The sequence below is a fragment of the Sinohyriopsis cumingii genome, chromosome 9, assembly GCF_028554795.1.
Source record: "Sinohyriopsis cumingii isolate HCF-2022 chromosome 9, ASM2855479v2, whole genome shotgun sequence".
Lineage (NCBI taxonomy): Eukaryota > Metazoa > Mollusca > Bivalvia > Unionida > Unionidae > Sinohyriopsis > Sinohyriopsis cumingii.
Window position 1 is genome coordinate 118,684,834 of NC_142969.1, and position 16,152 is coordinate 118,700,985.

General features: G+C 35.4%; 5 non-coding genes across 5 annotated transcripts; all 5 read left to right on the forward strand.

The window, feature by feature from the left end:
• Positions 1–310: 310 nt before the first annotated feature.
• Trnaf-gaa (transfer RNA phenylalanine (anticodon GAA)) lies at positions 311–383 on the forward strand. Its single transcript has one exon. It is a non-coding gene; the product is annotated as a tRNA-Phe (tRNA).
• Positions 384–3,309: 2,926 nt separating this feature from the next.
• Trnaf-gaa (transfer RNA phenylalanine (anticodon GAA)) lies at positions 3,310–3,382 on the forward strand. The gene has a single exon. It is a non-coding gene; the product is annotated as a tRNA-Phe (tRNA).
• Positions 3,383–6,309: 2,927 nt separating this feature from the next.
• Trnaf-gaa (transfer RNA phenylalanine (anticodon GAA)) lies at positions 6,310–6,382 on the forward strand. Its single transcript has one exon. It is a non-coding gene; the product is annotated as a tRNA-Phe (tRNA).
• Positions 6,383–9,326: 2,944 nt separating this feature from the next.
• Positions 9,327–9,399, forward strand: Trnaf-gaa (transfer RNA phenylalanine (anticodon GAA)). Its single transcript has one exon. It is a non-coding gene; the product is annotated as a tRNA-Phe (tRNA).
• A 2,927-nt stretch (positions 9,400–12,326) lies between these two features.
• Positions 12,327–12,399, forward strand: Trnaf-gaa (transfer RNA phenylalanine (anticodon GAA)). Its single transcript has one exon. It is a non-coding gene; the product is annotated as a tRNA-Phe (tRNA).
• The last annotated feature ends 3,753 nt before the right edge of the window (positions 12,400–16,152 follow it).

Below are 16,152 nucleotides of genomic sequence, written 5' to 3' on the forward strand. Positions count from 1 at the left end.
AAATAAAGAATTCTTGTCTTATTTAAGGAGGTTTATTTTAGTGGTTGGCGTGTATGAAGATCGTTAAAGCTAGGGATGAGATTGGTGTGAATTTACTGATTTTCTTGATGCTGCCTAGCAAACTGCTTTTATAGAATTGTGAAGACACAGTTGAAACACTACCATTGATGTACAGTGGTCTATAAGTGGACATGTAGAAGTGACTGACTTATTTGATAAAGTAGATGATCAAACTTGTCAGTGATGTGGATTTGGTGCGCAGTGATAAATGCAATCTCACATAGGTAAGTTGCGACAATTGTCAATGTCAGCCGGAATAGCTCAGTTGGGAGAGCGTTAGACTGAAGATCTAAAGGCCCCCGGTTCAATCCCGGGTTCCGGCACGGAACATATCCGGCGGCTGGCAGGAATTTTTGTATTTTCCTTCAAAAGCCTGTTTTCATTTTAAAACTCGTTTAAACCATTTTAACAAATAAATATTTTTTAAAAGATTAAAAAGGAAATAAAACAAACTTCCGACAAAACTCACTTTCACACTTTTGTTATCTCTATTATCGTTAGGTTCCTCCTCCTCCCTCCCCTCTCTCTCTCTCTCTCTCTCTCTCTCAACAAAGTAAGAAATTGTTTTGAACCTTGTGAAGTGAGATGCAGAGTTTCATGTTTCCCACGCATATGCATGTTGTGAAGTAGTATAAAATAAAATGTAAAATAGAAAAATAAATCTGGCGGAAAGTTTGATACGATTACAATCAAGAATTCCTTAAGAGTTACAGCGTATGATAATTAAGCTTATCGATTGCAAATATTGTAAAATATTACTGCAATCGCCCATATTTGGTTTAAATTTGATTCTCAAACGTTCGATCGGAAATTCCGTTTAATATTATGTTTGCGTTTTCAACTGGTATAATTGTGAAGGTGCCATGTGAGTGGATTCCATGGCGTGAAAGAATATATATCTAAACATCTATTCGTGTAATACATATGTAAACATGGAAGAATTTTACTTTGTATGATTATGCTGATAGCATGGACTATCGATTTTCTGATTTGAAACGCCTCTTGTGCAATTGTTCTTAGCTAAAGGACATTTATCCTTGCAACTAGAGACTCACATAAACATGCATAGACATAATATATTGAATGAAGATCGCTCTTTCCTAAATGTGCTTGATTTCCGGCCGAGTCATACCAAAGACGTAACAAAATTATAGTACTAACCTCTGCTTGGCATAGCGCTCAGCTTAAGATTTTAGTAATAGGACTGGTCGGCTTGGTGTCACGATAATGTGACTGGGTGGAACATCATGCTACATGTCTGCGACATGATGCCCCCAGTGCTAGGCATCACTATAAAGAGCCACTGTAGATATCCTAGCGATATGACAAAATAATTGTTAAAGTTGCGTTTCAATTCTAAATCACACACATACACACACACACAGAGTGTACGTCTCTCTCTGTCTCTCATTAATGTGTTTCATTTTCATGGAAGTATTTTGCACAGAAATATGAGCATTCTTTAGAAGAATAATGTTTTCATTCAATGAGCAAATAACAAATTCTTTGGGTTTTATTATGCTGAGGAAATTGCTTGGTTTATTACAAGTGTTGGCTGTGATCATGCCTTGATAAATAAATTTGATAAAGAAATACTAAATTTCAGTTAAATGCCCATTGTAATTCATAAGAGTTTCATTTTCATTCTATATTCCATGGTAATTACTTGTATGTCAAAGCAACGACTTTGATTATGTTTCAAAGAAGCAATAGCGACGATTTACAATTATTGCGGACGCAGCTTCCTTTGATTTTGTTGTGAACCGTTCAGTATCTGAGACATTATCTTTCATTAGTGTCTTGATCACATTGAAAACTTTTCATCAGCATTGGTCTCTATAAATATTACTATCTGTTACAAAATCTAAATATTATTACAAATTATGTTACATTAAAATAGCCAAAGTGTTCATTCTTGTGAAAAACCTGTCAAAGGTAATGATCGTCGTTTGAACCTTAAAAAAATTACAATATTAGATTTAGGATAACTTTCAATAAGATGTTAATCCTTTATATGACAGCACGCACATTCCTAGTTTTACTAGCAGTAAGGCACGTGGCAAAGAGTCAAAGGCTTTATTTAGATGGACCCATTTAGACTATGACATTATTGGAGATTGTTTGAAAAGGTGCTCGAGAATCAAATACCTGCCACCATAGTTCATACTCGAGTTACCTGGTATGGCAACCAGTTTTGATTGGGGCGGGGGGGGGGAGTACATGATCCAGTTTCTTCAATGTATTCAACGGGGTGAGGTAGGGAGGTGATCTTTATCCTTTGTTGTTTAGTCTATACTTTTAAGAAATATATCTTAAGCTGGGTGAGTGTGACGCGGGAATACAGTTGACTGAAAATGTGTTACTTCTTAACACTTTTAGTTTTGCTGGTGATGTGTTATTGGTAAGTTCTTCTGTCGCAGGTTGAAGGAAGTTATTGCAGATAAATTGACAGGTATAAATATGACATTTACATGATTTAAATCCTATTGCTGCGTATTGTACTGCGATGCTCTTTGGATAAACGTTAGTGAATGTATGAAAAGAAACATGGTTATTGACTATAATAACTGTCTTCGTCTGCTATTAAGCCTTTTGAGACGGAAGAGTGCCTCCATCATGTTTGTAAACTACAATGCATTTAGTGTTGAAGAATGAATGAGAAAGTATGTGTTTTCAATGATGAGAAGAATATCGGATAGTAAGAACTGCATTATGAAATCTTTCCGAAATTACGATATTCGTTTACATTCTCGGATTGTAGATATTTGGAACAAAGTACCCATTGAAATGTCTTACTTCATTTTGTTCTTAAGAATGCTTTTCCATTCTGTAGTTGTAGATGTGTCTATAGATTTGCACGTAAGACACCTATGATCTTTATTGTGGAGAATGCATTTATATTGTATATTTTAATTGACATGTATGGACAGCGCAATCGAAAATAAAGAATTCTTGTCTTATTTAAGGAGGTTTATTTTAGTGGTTGGCGTGTATGAAGATCGTTAAAGCTAGGGATGAGATTGGTGTGAATTTACTGATTTTCTTGATGCTGCCTAGCAAACTGCTTTTATAGAATTGTGAAGACACAGTTGAAACACTACCATTGATGTACAGTGGTCTATAAGTGGACTTGTAGAAGTGACTGACTTATTTGATAAAGTAGATGATCAAACTTGTCAGTGATGTGGATTTGGTGCGCAGTGATAAATGCAATCTCACATAGGTAAGTTGCGACAATTGTCAATGTCAGCCGGAATAGCTCAGTTGGGAGAGCGTTAGACTGAAGATCTAAAGGCCCCCGGTTCAATCCCGGGTTCCGGCACGGAACATATCCGGCGGCTGGCAGGAATTTTTGTATTTTCCTTCAAAAGCCTGTTTTCATTTTAAAACTCGTTTAAACCATTTTAACAAATAAATATTTTTTAAAAGATTAAAAAGGAAATAAAACAAACTTCCGACAAAACTCACTTTCACACTTTTGTTATCTCTATTATCGTTAGGTTCCTCCTCCTCCCTCCCCTCTCTCTCTCTCTCTCTCTCTCTCTCAACAAAGTAAGAAATTGTTTTGAACCTTGTGAAGTGAGATGCAGAGTTTCATGTTTCCCACGCATATGCATGTTGTGAAGTAGTATAAAATAAAATGTAAAATAGAAAAATAAATCTGGCGGAAAGTTTGATACGATTACAATCAAGAATTCCTTAAGAGTTACAGCGTATGATAATTAAGCTTATCGATTGCAAATATTGTAAAATATTACTGCAATCGCCCATATTTGGTTTAAATTTGATTCTCAAACGTTCGATCGGAAATTCCGTTTAATATTATGTTTGCGTTTTCAACTGGTATAATTGTGAAGGTGCCATGTGAGTGGATTCCATGGCGTGAAAGAATATATATCTAAACATCTATTCGTGTAATACATATGTAAACATGGAAGAATTTTACTTTGTATGATTATGCTGATAGCATGGACTATCGATTTTCTGATTTGAAACGCCTCTTGTGCAATTGTTCTTAGCTAAAGGACATTTATCCTTGCAACTAGAGACTCACATAAACATGCATAGACATAATATATTGAATGAAGATCGCTCTTTCCTAAATGTGCTTGATTTCCGGCCGAGTCATACCAAAGACGTAACAAAATTATAGTACTAACCTCTGCTTGGCATAGCGCTCAGCTTAAGATTTTAGTAATAGGACTGGTCGGCTTGGTGTCACGATAATGTGACTGGGTGGAACATCATGCTACATGTCTGCGACATGATGCCCCCAGTGCTAGGCATCACTATAAAGAGCCACTGTAGATATCCTAGCGATATGACAAAATAATTGTTAAAGTTGCGTTTCAATTCTAAATCACACACATACACACACACACAGAGTGTACGTCTCTCTCTGTCTCTCATTAATGTGTTTCATTTTCATGGAAGTATTTTGCACAGAAATATGAGCATTCTTTAGAAGAATAATGTTTTCATTCAATGAGCAAATAACAAATTCTTTGGGTTTTATTATGCTGAGGAAATTGCTTGGTTTATTACAAGTGTTGGCTGTGATCATGCCTTGATAAATAAATTTGATAAAGAAATACTAAATTTCAGTTAAATGCCCATTGTAATTCATAAGAGTTTCATTTTCATTCTATATTCCATGGTAATTACTTGTATGTCAAAGCAACGACTTTGATTATGTTTCAAAGAAGCAATAGCGACGATTTACAATTATTGCGGACGCAGCTTCCTTTGATTTTGTTGTGAACCGTTCAGTATCTGAGACATTATCTTTCATTAGTGTCTTGATCACATTGAAAACTTTTCATCAGCATTGGTCTCTATAAATATTACTATCTGTTACAAAATCTAAATATTATTACAAATTATGTTACATTAAAATAGCCAAAGTGTTCATTCTTGTGAAAAACCTGTCAAAGGTAATGATCGTCGTTTGAACCTTAAAAAAATTACAATATTAGATTTAGGATAACTTTCAATAAGATGTTAATCCTTTATATGACAGCACGCACATTCCTAGTTTTACTAGCAGTAAGGCACGTGGCAAAGAGTCAAAGGCTTTATTTAGATGGACCCATTTAGACTATGACATTATTGGAGATTGTTTGAAAAGGTGCTCGAGAATCAAATACCTGCCACCATAGTTCATACTCGAGTTACCTGGTATGGCAACCAGTTTTGATTGGGGCGGGGGGGGGGGAGTACATGATCCAGTTTCTTCAATGTATTCAACGGGGTGAGGTAGGGAGGTGATCTTTATCCTTTGTTGTTTAGTCTATACTTTTAAGAAATATATCTTAAGCTGGGTGAGTGTGACGCGGGAATACAGTTGACTGAAAATGTGTTACTTCTTAACACTTTTAGTTTTGCTGGTGATGTGTTATTGGTAAGTTCTTCTGTCGCAGGTTGAAGGAAGTTATTGCAGATAAATTGACAGGTATAAATATGACATTTACATGATTTAAATCCTATTGCTGCGTATTGTACTGCGATGCTCTTTGGATAAACGTTAGTGAATGTATGAAAAGAAACATGGTTATTGACTATAATAACTGTCTTCGTCTGCTATTAAGCCTTTTGAGACGGAAGAGTGCCTCCATCATGTTTGTAAACTACAATGCATTTAGTGTTGAAGAATGAATGAGAAAGTATGTGTTTTCAATGATGAGAAGAATATCGGATAGTAAGAACTGCATTATGAAATCTTTCCGAAATTACGATATTCGTTTACATTCTCGGATTGTAGATATTTGGAACAAAGTACCCATTGAAATGTCTTACTTCATTTTGTTCTTAAGAATGCTTTTCCATTCTGTAGTTGTAGATGTGTCTATAGATTTGCACGTAAGACACCTATGATCTTTATTGTGGAGAATGCATTTATATTGTATATTTTAATTGACATGTATGGACAGCGCAATCGAAAATAAAGAATTCTTGTCTTATTTAAGGAGGTTTATTTTAGTGGTTGGCGTGTATGAAGATCGTTAAAGCTAGGGATGAGATTGGTGTGAATTTACTGATTTTCTTGATGCTGCCTAGCAAACTGCTTTTATAGAATTGTGAAGACACAATTGAAACACTACCATTGATGTACAGTGGTCTATAAGTGGACTTGTAGAAGTGACTGACTTATTTGATAAAGTAGATGATCAAACTTGTCAGTGATGTGGATTTGGTGCGCAGTGATAAATGCAATCTCACATAGGTAAGTTGCGACAATTGTCAATGTCAGCCGGAATAGCTCAGTTGGGAGAGCGTTAGACTGAAGATCTAAAGGCCCCCGGTTCAATCCCGGGTTCCGGCACGGAACATATCCGGCGGCTGGCAGGAATTTTTGTATTTTCCTTCAAAAGCCTGTTTTCATTTTAAAACTCGTTTAAACCATTTTAACAAATAAATATTTTTTAAAAGATTAAAAAGGAAATAAAACAAACTTCCGACAAAACTCACTTTCACACTTTTGTTATCTCTATTATCGTTAGGTTCCTCCTCCTCCCTCCCCACTTTCTCTCTCTCTCTCTCTCTCTCTCTCTCTCTCTCAACAAAGTAAGAAATTGTTTTGAACCTTGTGAAGTGAGATGCAGAGTTTCCTGTTTCCCACGCATATGCATGTTGTGAAGTAGTATAAAATAAAATGTAAAATAGAAAAATAAATCTGGCGGAAAGTTTGATACGATTACAATCAAGAATTCCTTAAGAGTTACAGCGTATGATAATTAAGCTTATCGATTGCAAATATTGTAAAATATTACTGCAATCGCCCATATTTGGTTTAAATTTGATTCTCAAACGTTCGATCGGAAATTCCGTTTAATATTATGTTTGCGTTTTCAACTGGTATAATTGTGAAGGTGCCATGTGAGTGGATTCCATGGCGTGAAAGAATATATATCTAAACATCTATTCGTGTAATACATATGTAAACATGGAAGAATTTTACTTTGTATGACTATGCTGATAGCATGGACTATCGATTTTCTGGTTTGAAACGCCTCTTGTGCAATTGTTCTTAGCTAAAGGACATTTATCCTTGCAACTAGAGACTCACATAAACATGCATAGACATAATACATTGAATGAAGATCTTTCTTTCCTAAATGTGCTTGATTTCTGGCCGAGTCATACCAAAGACGTAACAAAATTATAGTACTAACCTCTGCTTGGCATAGCGCTCAGCTTAAGATTTTAGTAATAGGACTGGTCGGCTTGGTGTCACGATAATGTGACTGGGTGGAACATCATGCTACATGTCTGCGACATGATGCCCCCAGTGCTAGGCATCACTATAAAGAGCCACTGTAGATATCCTAACGATATGACAAAATAATTGTTAAAGTTGCGTTTCAATTCTAAATCACACACATACACACACACACACACAGAGTGTACGTCTCTCTCTGTCTCTCATTAATGTGTTTCATTTTCATGGAAGTATTTTGCACAGAAATATGAGCATTCTTTAGAAGAATAATGTTTTCATTCAATGAGCAAATAACAAATTCTTTGGGTTTTATTATGCTGAGGAAATTGCTTGGTTTATTACAAGTGTTGGCTGTGATCATGCCTTGATAAATAAATTTGATAAAGAAATACTAAATTTCAGTTAAATGCCCATTGTAATTCATAAGAGTTTCATTTTCATTCTATATTCCATGGTAATTACTTGTATGTCAAAGCAACGACTTTGATTATGTTTCAAAGAAGCAATAGCGACGATTTACAATTATTGCGGACGCAGCTTCCTTTGATTTTGTTGTGAACCGTTCAGTATCTGAGACATTATCTTTCATTAGTGTCTTGATCACATTGAAAACTTTTCATCAGCATTGGTCTCTATAAATATTACTATCTGTTACAAAATCTAAATATTATTACAAATTATGTTACATTAAAATAGCCCAAGTGTTCATTCTTGTGAAAAACCTGTCAAAGGTAATGATCGTCGTTTGAACCTTAAAAAAATTACAATATATGATTTAGGATAACTTTCAATAAGATGTTAATCCTTTATATGACAGCACGCACATTCCTAGTTTTACTAGCAGTAAGGCACGTGGCAAAGAGTCAAAGGCTTTATTTAGATGGACCCATTTAGACTATGACATTATTGGGGATTGTTTGAAAAGGTGCTCGAGAATCAAATACCTGCCACCATAGTTCATACTCGAGTTACCTGGTATGGCAACCAGTTTTGATTGGGGCGGGGGGGGGGGGAGTACATGATCCAGTTTCTTCAATGTATTCAACGGGGTGAGGTAGGGAGGTGATCTTTATCCTTTGTTGTTTAGTCTATACTTTTAAGAAATATATCTTAAGCTGGGTGAGTGTGACGCGGGAATACAGTTGACTGAAAATGTGTTACTTCTTAACACTTTTAGTTTTGCTGGTGATGTGTTATTGGTAAGTTCTTCTGTCGCAGGTTGAAGGAAGTTATTGCAGATAAATTGACAGGTATAAATATGACATTTACATGATTTAAATCCTATTGCTGCGTATTGTACTGCGATGCTCTTTGGATAAACGTTAGTGAATGTATGAAAAGAAACATGGTTATTGACTATAATAACTGTCTTCGTCTGCTATTAAGCCTTTTGAGACGGAAGAGTACCTCCATCATGTTTGTAAACTACAATGCATTTAGTGTTGAAGAATGAATGAGAAAGTATGTGTTTTCAATAATGAGAAGAATATCGGATAGTAAGAACTGCATTATGAAATCTTTCCGAAATTACGATATTCGTTTACATTCTCGGATTGTAGATATTTGGAACAAAGTACCCATTGAAATGTCTTACTTCATTTTATTCTTAAGAATGCTTTTCCATTCTGTAGTTGTAGATGTGTCTATAGATTTGCACGTAAGACACCTATGATCTTTATTGTGGAGAATGCATTTATATTGTATATTTTAATTGACATGTATGGACAGCGCAATCGAAAATAAAGAATTCTTGTCTTATTTAAGGAGGTTTATTTTAGTGGTTGGCGTGTATGAAGATCGTTAAAGCTAGGGATGAGATTGGTGTGAATTTACTGATTTTCTTGATGCTGCCTAGCAAACTGCTTTTATAGAATTGTGAAGACACAATTGAAACACTACCATTGATGTACAGTGGTCTATAAGTGGACTTGTAGAAGTGACTGACTTATTTGATAAAGTAGATGATCAAACTTGTCAGTGATGTGGATTTGGTGCGCAGTGATAAATGCAATCTCACATAGGTAAGTTGCGACAATTGTCAATGTCAGCCGGAATAGCTCAGTTGGGAGAGCGTTAGACTGAAGATCTAAAGGCCCCCGGTTCAATCCCGGGTTCCGGCACGGAACATATCCGGCGGCTGGCAGGAATTTTTGTATTTTCCTTCAAAAGCCTGTTTTCATTTTAAAACTCGTTTAAACCATTTTAACAAATAAATATTTTTTAAAAGATTAAAAAGGAAATAAAACAAACTTCCGACAAAACTCACTTTCACACTTTTGTTATCTCTATTATCGTTAGGTTCCTCCTCCTCCCTCCCCTCTCTCTCTCTCGCTCTCTCTCTCTCAACAAAGTAAGAAATTGTTTTGAACCTTGTGAAGTGAGATGCAGAGTTTCCTGTTTCCCACGCATATGCATGTTGTGAAGTAGTATAAAATAAAATGTAAAATAGAAAAATAAATCTGGCGGAAAGTTTGATACGATTACAATCAAGAATTCCTTAAGAGTTACAGCGTATGATAATTAAGCTTATCGATTGCAAATATTGTAAAATATTACTGCAATCGCCCATATTTGGTTTAAATTTGATTCTCAAACGTTCGATCGGAAATTCCGTTTAATATTATGTTTGCGTTTTCAACTGGTATAATTGTGAAGGTGCCATGTGAGTGGATTCCATGGCGTGAAAGAATATATATCTAAACATCTATTCGTGTAATACATATGTAAACATGGAAGAATTTTACTTTGTATGATTATGCTGATAGCATGGACTATCGATTTTCTGATTTGAAACGCCTCTTGTGCAATTGTTCTTAGCTAAAGGACATTTATCCTTGCAACTAGAGACTCACATAAACATGCATAGACATAATACATTGAATGAAGATCTCTCTTTCCTAAATGTGCTTGATTTCTGGCCGAGTCATACCAAAGACGTAACAAAATTATAGTACTAACCTCTGCTTGGCATAGCGCTCAGCTTAAGATTTTAGTAATAGGACTGGTCGGCTTGGTGTCACGATAATGTGACTGGGTGGAACATCATGCTACATGTCTGCGACATGATGCCCCCAGTGCTAGGCATCACTATAAAGAGCCACTGTAGATATCCTAACGATATGACAAATTAATTGTTAAAGTTGCGTTTCAATTCTAAATCACACACATACACACACACACACAGAGTGTACGTCTCTCTGTCTCTCATTAATGTGTTTCATTTTCATGGAAGTATTTTGCACAGAAATATGAGCATTCTTTAGAAGAATAATGTTTTCATTCAATGAGCAAATAACAAATTCTTTGGGTTTTATTATGCTGAGGAAATTGCTTGGTTTATTACAAGTGTTGGCTGTGATCATGCCTTGATAAATAAATTTGATAAAGAAATACTAAATTTCAGTTAAATGCCCATTGTAATTCATAAGAGTTTCATTTTCATTCTATATTCCATGGTAATTACTTGTATGTCAAAGCAACGACTTTGATTATGTTTCAAAGAAGCAATAGCGACGATTTACAATTATTGCGGACGCAGCTTCCTTTGATTTTGTTGTGAACCGTTCAGTATCTGAGACATTATCTTTCATTAGTGTCTTGATCACATTGAAAACTTTTCATCAGCATTGGTCTCTATAAATATTACTATCTGTTACAAAATCTAAATATTATTACAAATTATGTTACATTAAAATAGCCCAAGTGTTCATTCTTGTGAAAAACCTGTCAAAGGTAATGATCGTCGTTTGAACCTTAAAAAAATTACAATATATGATTTAGGATAACTTTCAATAAGATGTTAATCCTTTATATGACAGCACGCACATTCCTAGTTTTACTAGCAGTAAGGCACGTGGCAAAGAGTCAAAGGCTTTATTTAGATGGACCCATTTAGACTATGACATTATTGGGGATTGTTTGAAAAGGTGCTCGAGAATCAAATACCTGCCACCATAGTTCATACTCGAGTTACCTGGTATGGCAACCAGTTTTGATTGGGGCTGGGGGGGGGGAGTACATGATCCAGTTTCTTCAATGTATTCAACGGGGTGAGGTAGGGAGGTGATCTTTATCTTTTGTTGTTTAGTCTATACTTTTAAGAAATATATCTTAAGCTGGGTGAGTGTGACGCGGGAATACAGTTGACTGAAAATGTGTTACTTCTTAACACTTTTAGTTTTGCTGGTGATGTGTTATTGGTAAGTTCTTCTGTCGCAGGTTGAAGGAAGTTATTGCAGATAAATTGACAGGTATAAATATGACATTTACATGATTTAAATCCTATTGCTGCGTATTGTACTGCGATGCTCTTTGGATAAACGTTAGTGAATGTATGAAAAGAAACATGGTTATTGACTATAATAACTGTCTTCGTCTGCTATTAAGCCTTTTGAGACGGAAGAGTGCCTCCATCATGTTTGTAAACTACAATGCATTTAGTGTTGAAGAATGAATGAGAAAGTATGTGTTTTCAATGATGAGAAGAATATCGGATAGTAAGAACTGCATTATGAAATCTTTCCGAAATTACGATATTCGTTTACATTCTCGGATTGTAGATATTTGGAACAAAGTACCCATTGAAATGTCTTACTTCATTTTGTTCTTAAGAATGCTTTTCCATTCTGTAGTTGTAGATGTGTCTATAGATTTGCACGTAAGACACCTATGATCTTTATTGTGGAGAATGCATTTATATTGTATATTTTAATTGACATGTATGGACAGCGCAATCGAAAATAAAGAATTCTTGTCTTATTTAAGGAGGTTTATTTTAGTGGTTGGCGTGTATGAAGATCGTTAAAGCTAGGGATGAGATTGGTGTGAATTTACTGATTTTCTTGATGCTGCCTAGCAAACTGCTTTTATAGAATTGTGAAGACACAATTGAAACACTACCATTGATGTACAGTGGTCTATAAGTGGACTTGTAGAAGTGACTGACTTATTTGATAAAGTAGATGATCAAACTTGTCAGTGATGTGGATTTGGTGCGCAGTGATAAATGCAATCTCACATAGGTAAGTTGCGACAATTGTCAATGTCAGCCGGAATAGCTCAGTTGGGAGAGCGTTAGACTGAAGATCTAAAGGCCCCCGGTTCAATCCCGGGTTCCGGCACGGAACATATCCGGCGGCTGGCAGGAATTTTTGTATTTTCCTTCAAAAGCCTGTTTTCATTTTAAAACTCGTTTAAACCATTTTAACAAATAAATATTTTTTAAAAGATTAAAAAGGAAATAAAACAAACTTCCGACAAAACTCACTTTCACACTTTTGTTATCTCTATTATCGTTAGGTTCCTCCTCCTCCCTCCCCTCTCTCTCTCTCGCTCTCTCTCTCTCAACAAAGTAAGAAATTGTTTTGAAACTTGTGAAGTGAGATGCAGAGTTTCATGTTTCCCACGAATATGCATGTTGTGAAGTAGTATAAAATAAAATGTAAAATAGAAAAATAAATCTGGCGGAAAGTTTGATACGATTACAATCAAGAATTCCTTAAGAGTTGCAGCGTATGATAATTAAGCTTATCGATTGCAAATATTGTAAAATATTACTGCAATCGCCCATATTTGGTTTAAATTTGATTCTCAAACGTTCGATCGGAAATTCCGTTTAATATTATGTTTGCGTTTTCAACTGGTATAATTGTGAAGGTGCCATGTGAGTGGATTCCATGGCGTGAAAGAATATATATCTAAACATCTATTCGTGTAATACATATGTAAACATGGAAGAATTTTACTTTGTATGACTATACTGATAGCATGGACTATCGATTTTCTGATTTGAAACGCCTCTTGTGCAATTGTTCTTAGCTAAAGGACATTTATCCTTGCAACTAGAGACTCACATAAACATGCATAGACATAATACATTGAATGAAGATCTCTCTTTCCTAAATGTGCTTGATTTCTGGCCGAGTCATACCAAAGACGTAACAAAATTATAGTACTAACCTCTGCTTGGCATAGCGCTCAGCTTAAGATTTTAGTAATAGGACTGGTCGGCTTGGTGTCACGATAATGTGACTGGGTGGAACATCATGCTACATGTCTGCGACATGATGCCCCCAGTGCTAGGCATCACTATAAAGAGCCACTGTAGATATCCTAGCGATATGACAAAATAATTGTTAAAGTTGCGTTTCAATTCTAAATCACACACATACACACACACACAGAGTGTACGTCTCTCTCTGTCTCTCATTAATGTGTTTCATTTTCATGGAAGTATTTTGCACAGAAATATGAGCATTCTTTAGAAGAATAATGTTTTCATTTAATGAGCAAATAACAAATTCTTTGGTTTTTATTATGCTGAGGAAATTGCTTGGTTTATTACAAGTGTTGGCTGTGATCATGCCTTGTTAAATAAATTTGATAAAGAAATACTAAATTTCAGTTAAATGCCCATTGTAATTCATAAGAGTTTCATTTCCATTCTATATTCCATGGTAATTACTTGTATGTCAAAGCAACGACTTTGATTATGTTTCAAAGAAGCAATAGCGACGATTTACAATTATTGCGGACGCAGCTTCCTTTGATTTTGTTGTGAACCGTTCAGTATCTGAGACATTATCTTTCACTAGTGTCTTGATCACATTGAAAACTTTTCATCAGCATTGGTCTCTATAAATATTACTATCTGTTACAAAATCTAAATATTATTACAAATTATGTTACATTAAAATAGCCCAAGTGTCCATTCTTGTGAAAAACCTGTCAAAGGTAATGATCGTCGTTTGAACCTTAAAAAAAATTACAATATTAGATTTAGGATAACTTTCAATAAGATGTTAATCCTTTATATGACAGCACGCACATTCCTAGTTTTACTAGCAGTAAGGCACGTGGCAAAGAGTCAAAGGCTTTATTTAGATGGACCCATTTAGACTATGACATAATTGGAGATTGTTTGAAAAGGTGCTCGAGAATCAAATACCTGCCACCATAGTTCATACTCGAGTTACCTGGTATAGCAAGCAGTTTTGATTGGGGCGGGGGGGGGGGAGAGTACATGATCCAGTTTCTTCAATGTATTCAACGGGGTGAGGTAGGGAGGTGATCTTTCTCCTTTGTTGTTTAGTCTATACTTTTAAGAAATATATCTTAAGCTGGGTGAGTGTGACGCGGGAATACAGTTGACTGAAAATGTGTTACTTCTTAACACTTTTAGTTTTGCTGGTGATGTGTTATTGGTTAGTTCTTCTGTCGCAGGTTGAAGGAAGTTATTGCAGATAAATTGACAGGTATAAATATGACATTTACATGATTTAAATCCTATTGCTGCGTATTGTACTGCGATGCTCTTTGGATAAACGTTAGTGAATGTATGAAAAGAAACATGGTTATTGACTATAATAACTGTCTTCGTCTGCTATTAAGCCTTTTGAGACGGAAGAGTGCCTCCATCATGTTTGTAAACTACAATGCATTTAGTGTTGAAGAATGAATGAGAAAGTATGTGTTTTCAATGATGAGAAGAATATCGGATAGTAAGAACTGCATTATGAAATCTTTCCGAAATTACGATATTCGTTTACATTCTCGGATTGTAGATATTTGGAACAAAGTACCCATTGAAATGTCTTACTTCATTTTGTTCTTAAGAATGCTTTTCCATTCTGTAGTTGTAGATGTGTCTATAGATTTGCACGTAAGACACCTATGATCTTTATTGTGGAGAATGCATTTATATTGTATATTTCAATTGACATGTATGGACAGCGCAATCGAAAATAAAGAATTCTTGTCTTATTTAAGGAGGTTTATTTTAGTGGTTGGCGTGTATGAGGATCGTTAAAGCTAGGGATGAGATTGGTGTGAATTTACTGATTTTCTTGATGCTGCCTAGCAAACTGCTTTTATAGAATTGTGAAGACACAATTAAAACACTACCATTGATGTACAGTGGTCTATAAGTGGACTTTTAGAAGTGACTGACTTATTTGATAAAGTAGATGATCAAACTTGTCAGTGATGTGGATTTGGTGCGAGAGGGCTTCCGGTTATGACATCAGAAGGAAAACACGTTTGATGATCGCTCCGTGAATTTTCAAGTTTTTTTCCTTTAATGGACATTTTTGCTGTTTTAATTTGTTACAGGTACGTTGATAAGATTTGTTTGATCGCATTCATTTATAAGTGAGATATATTTTGAGTGTTTGGATAACTTTATCCACCACACAAAATATTATTTTCTGTGACAATGAATACAAAGCCTGGTCGTGCTGCACGTGCAGCACAAGGAGCTGACTCACACTCTAATGACACCAGTGGAATAGCTAACAATAAGAATGGCATGTCGAGTAACATCGATAGACAGACAGGAGATTCTCGTCGTTTTGGGAAAGAATGTACCGTGGTGATTGATGTAAAGGATGTGAAGAAAATAAAGGCAAGTGATATTGTTAGAAGTGTAGAAGAATTAACCGGAGATATGTCGGTCTATGCAGTTGTGCCCAAAGGTGCAAATTTGTATGAGGTCACACTACCGAGTAAGGAAGTAGCATATAATACCTTGTGTGAAATTGATATTGGAAGTGAACACTTTGATTGTACTCTTTTATATTCAGACACTATTATTGTGTCAATTCTTCATTTACCAGCATACATCACAGATGATGATATAAGTATGAAGCTCGGTGAATACGGAGTAGAACTTCTTTCTCCCATTCAACGCAGATATTATCCTGGGACTAGTGTGGCTGATGGGACTCGTTATGTCAAATGTAAATTTCCACAGCAGGTAAAATCCTTGCCTTACAGTCTGAAATTTCAGACTGTCAATGGTCAACAATACTTTAGAGTATTACACAATAATCAAGTTAAGGTATGTTCTAGATGTCTTGATCCGGGACATGTTATAA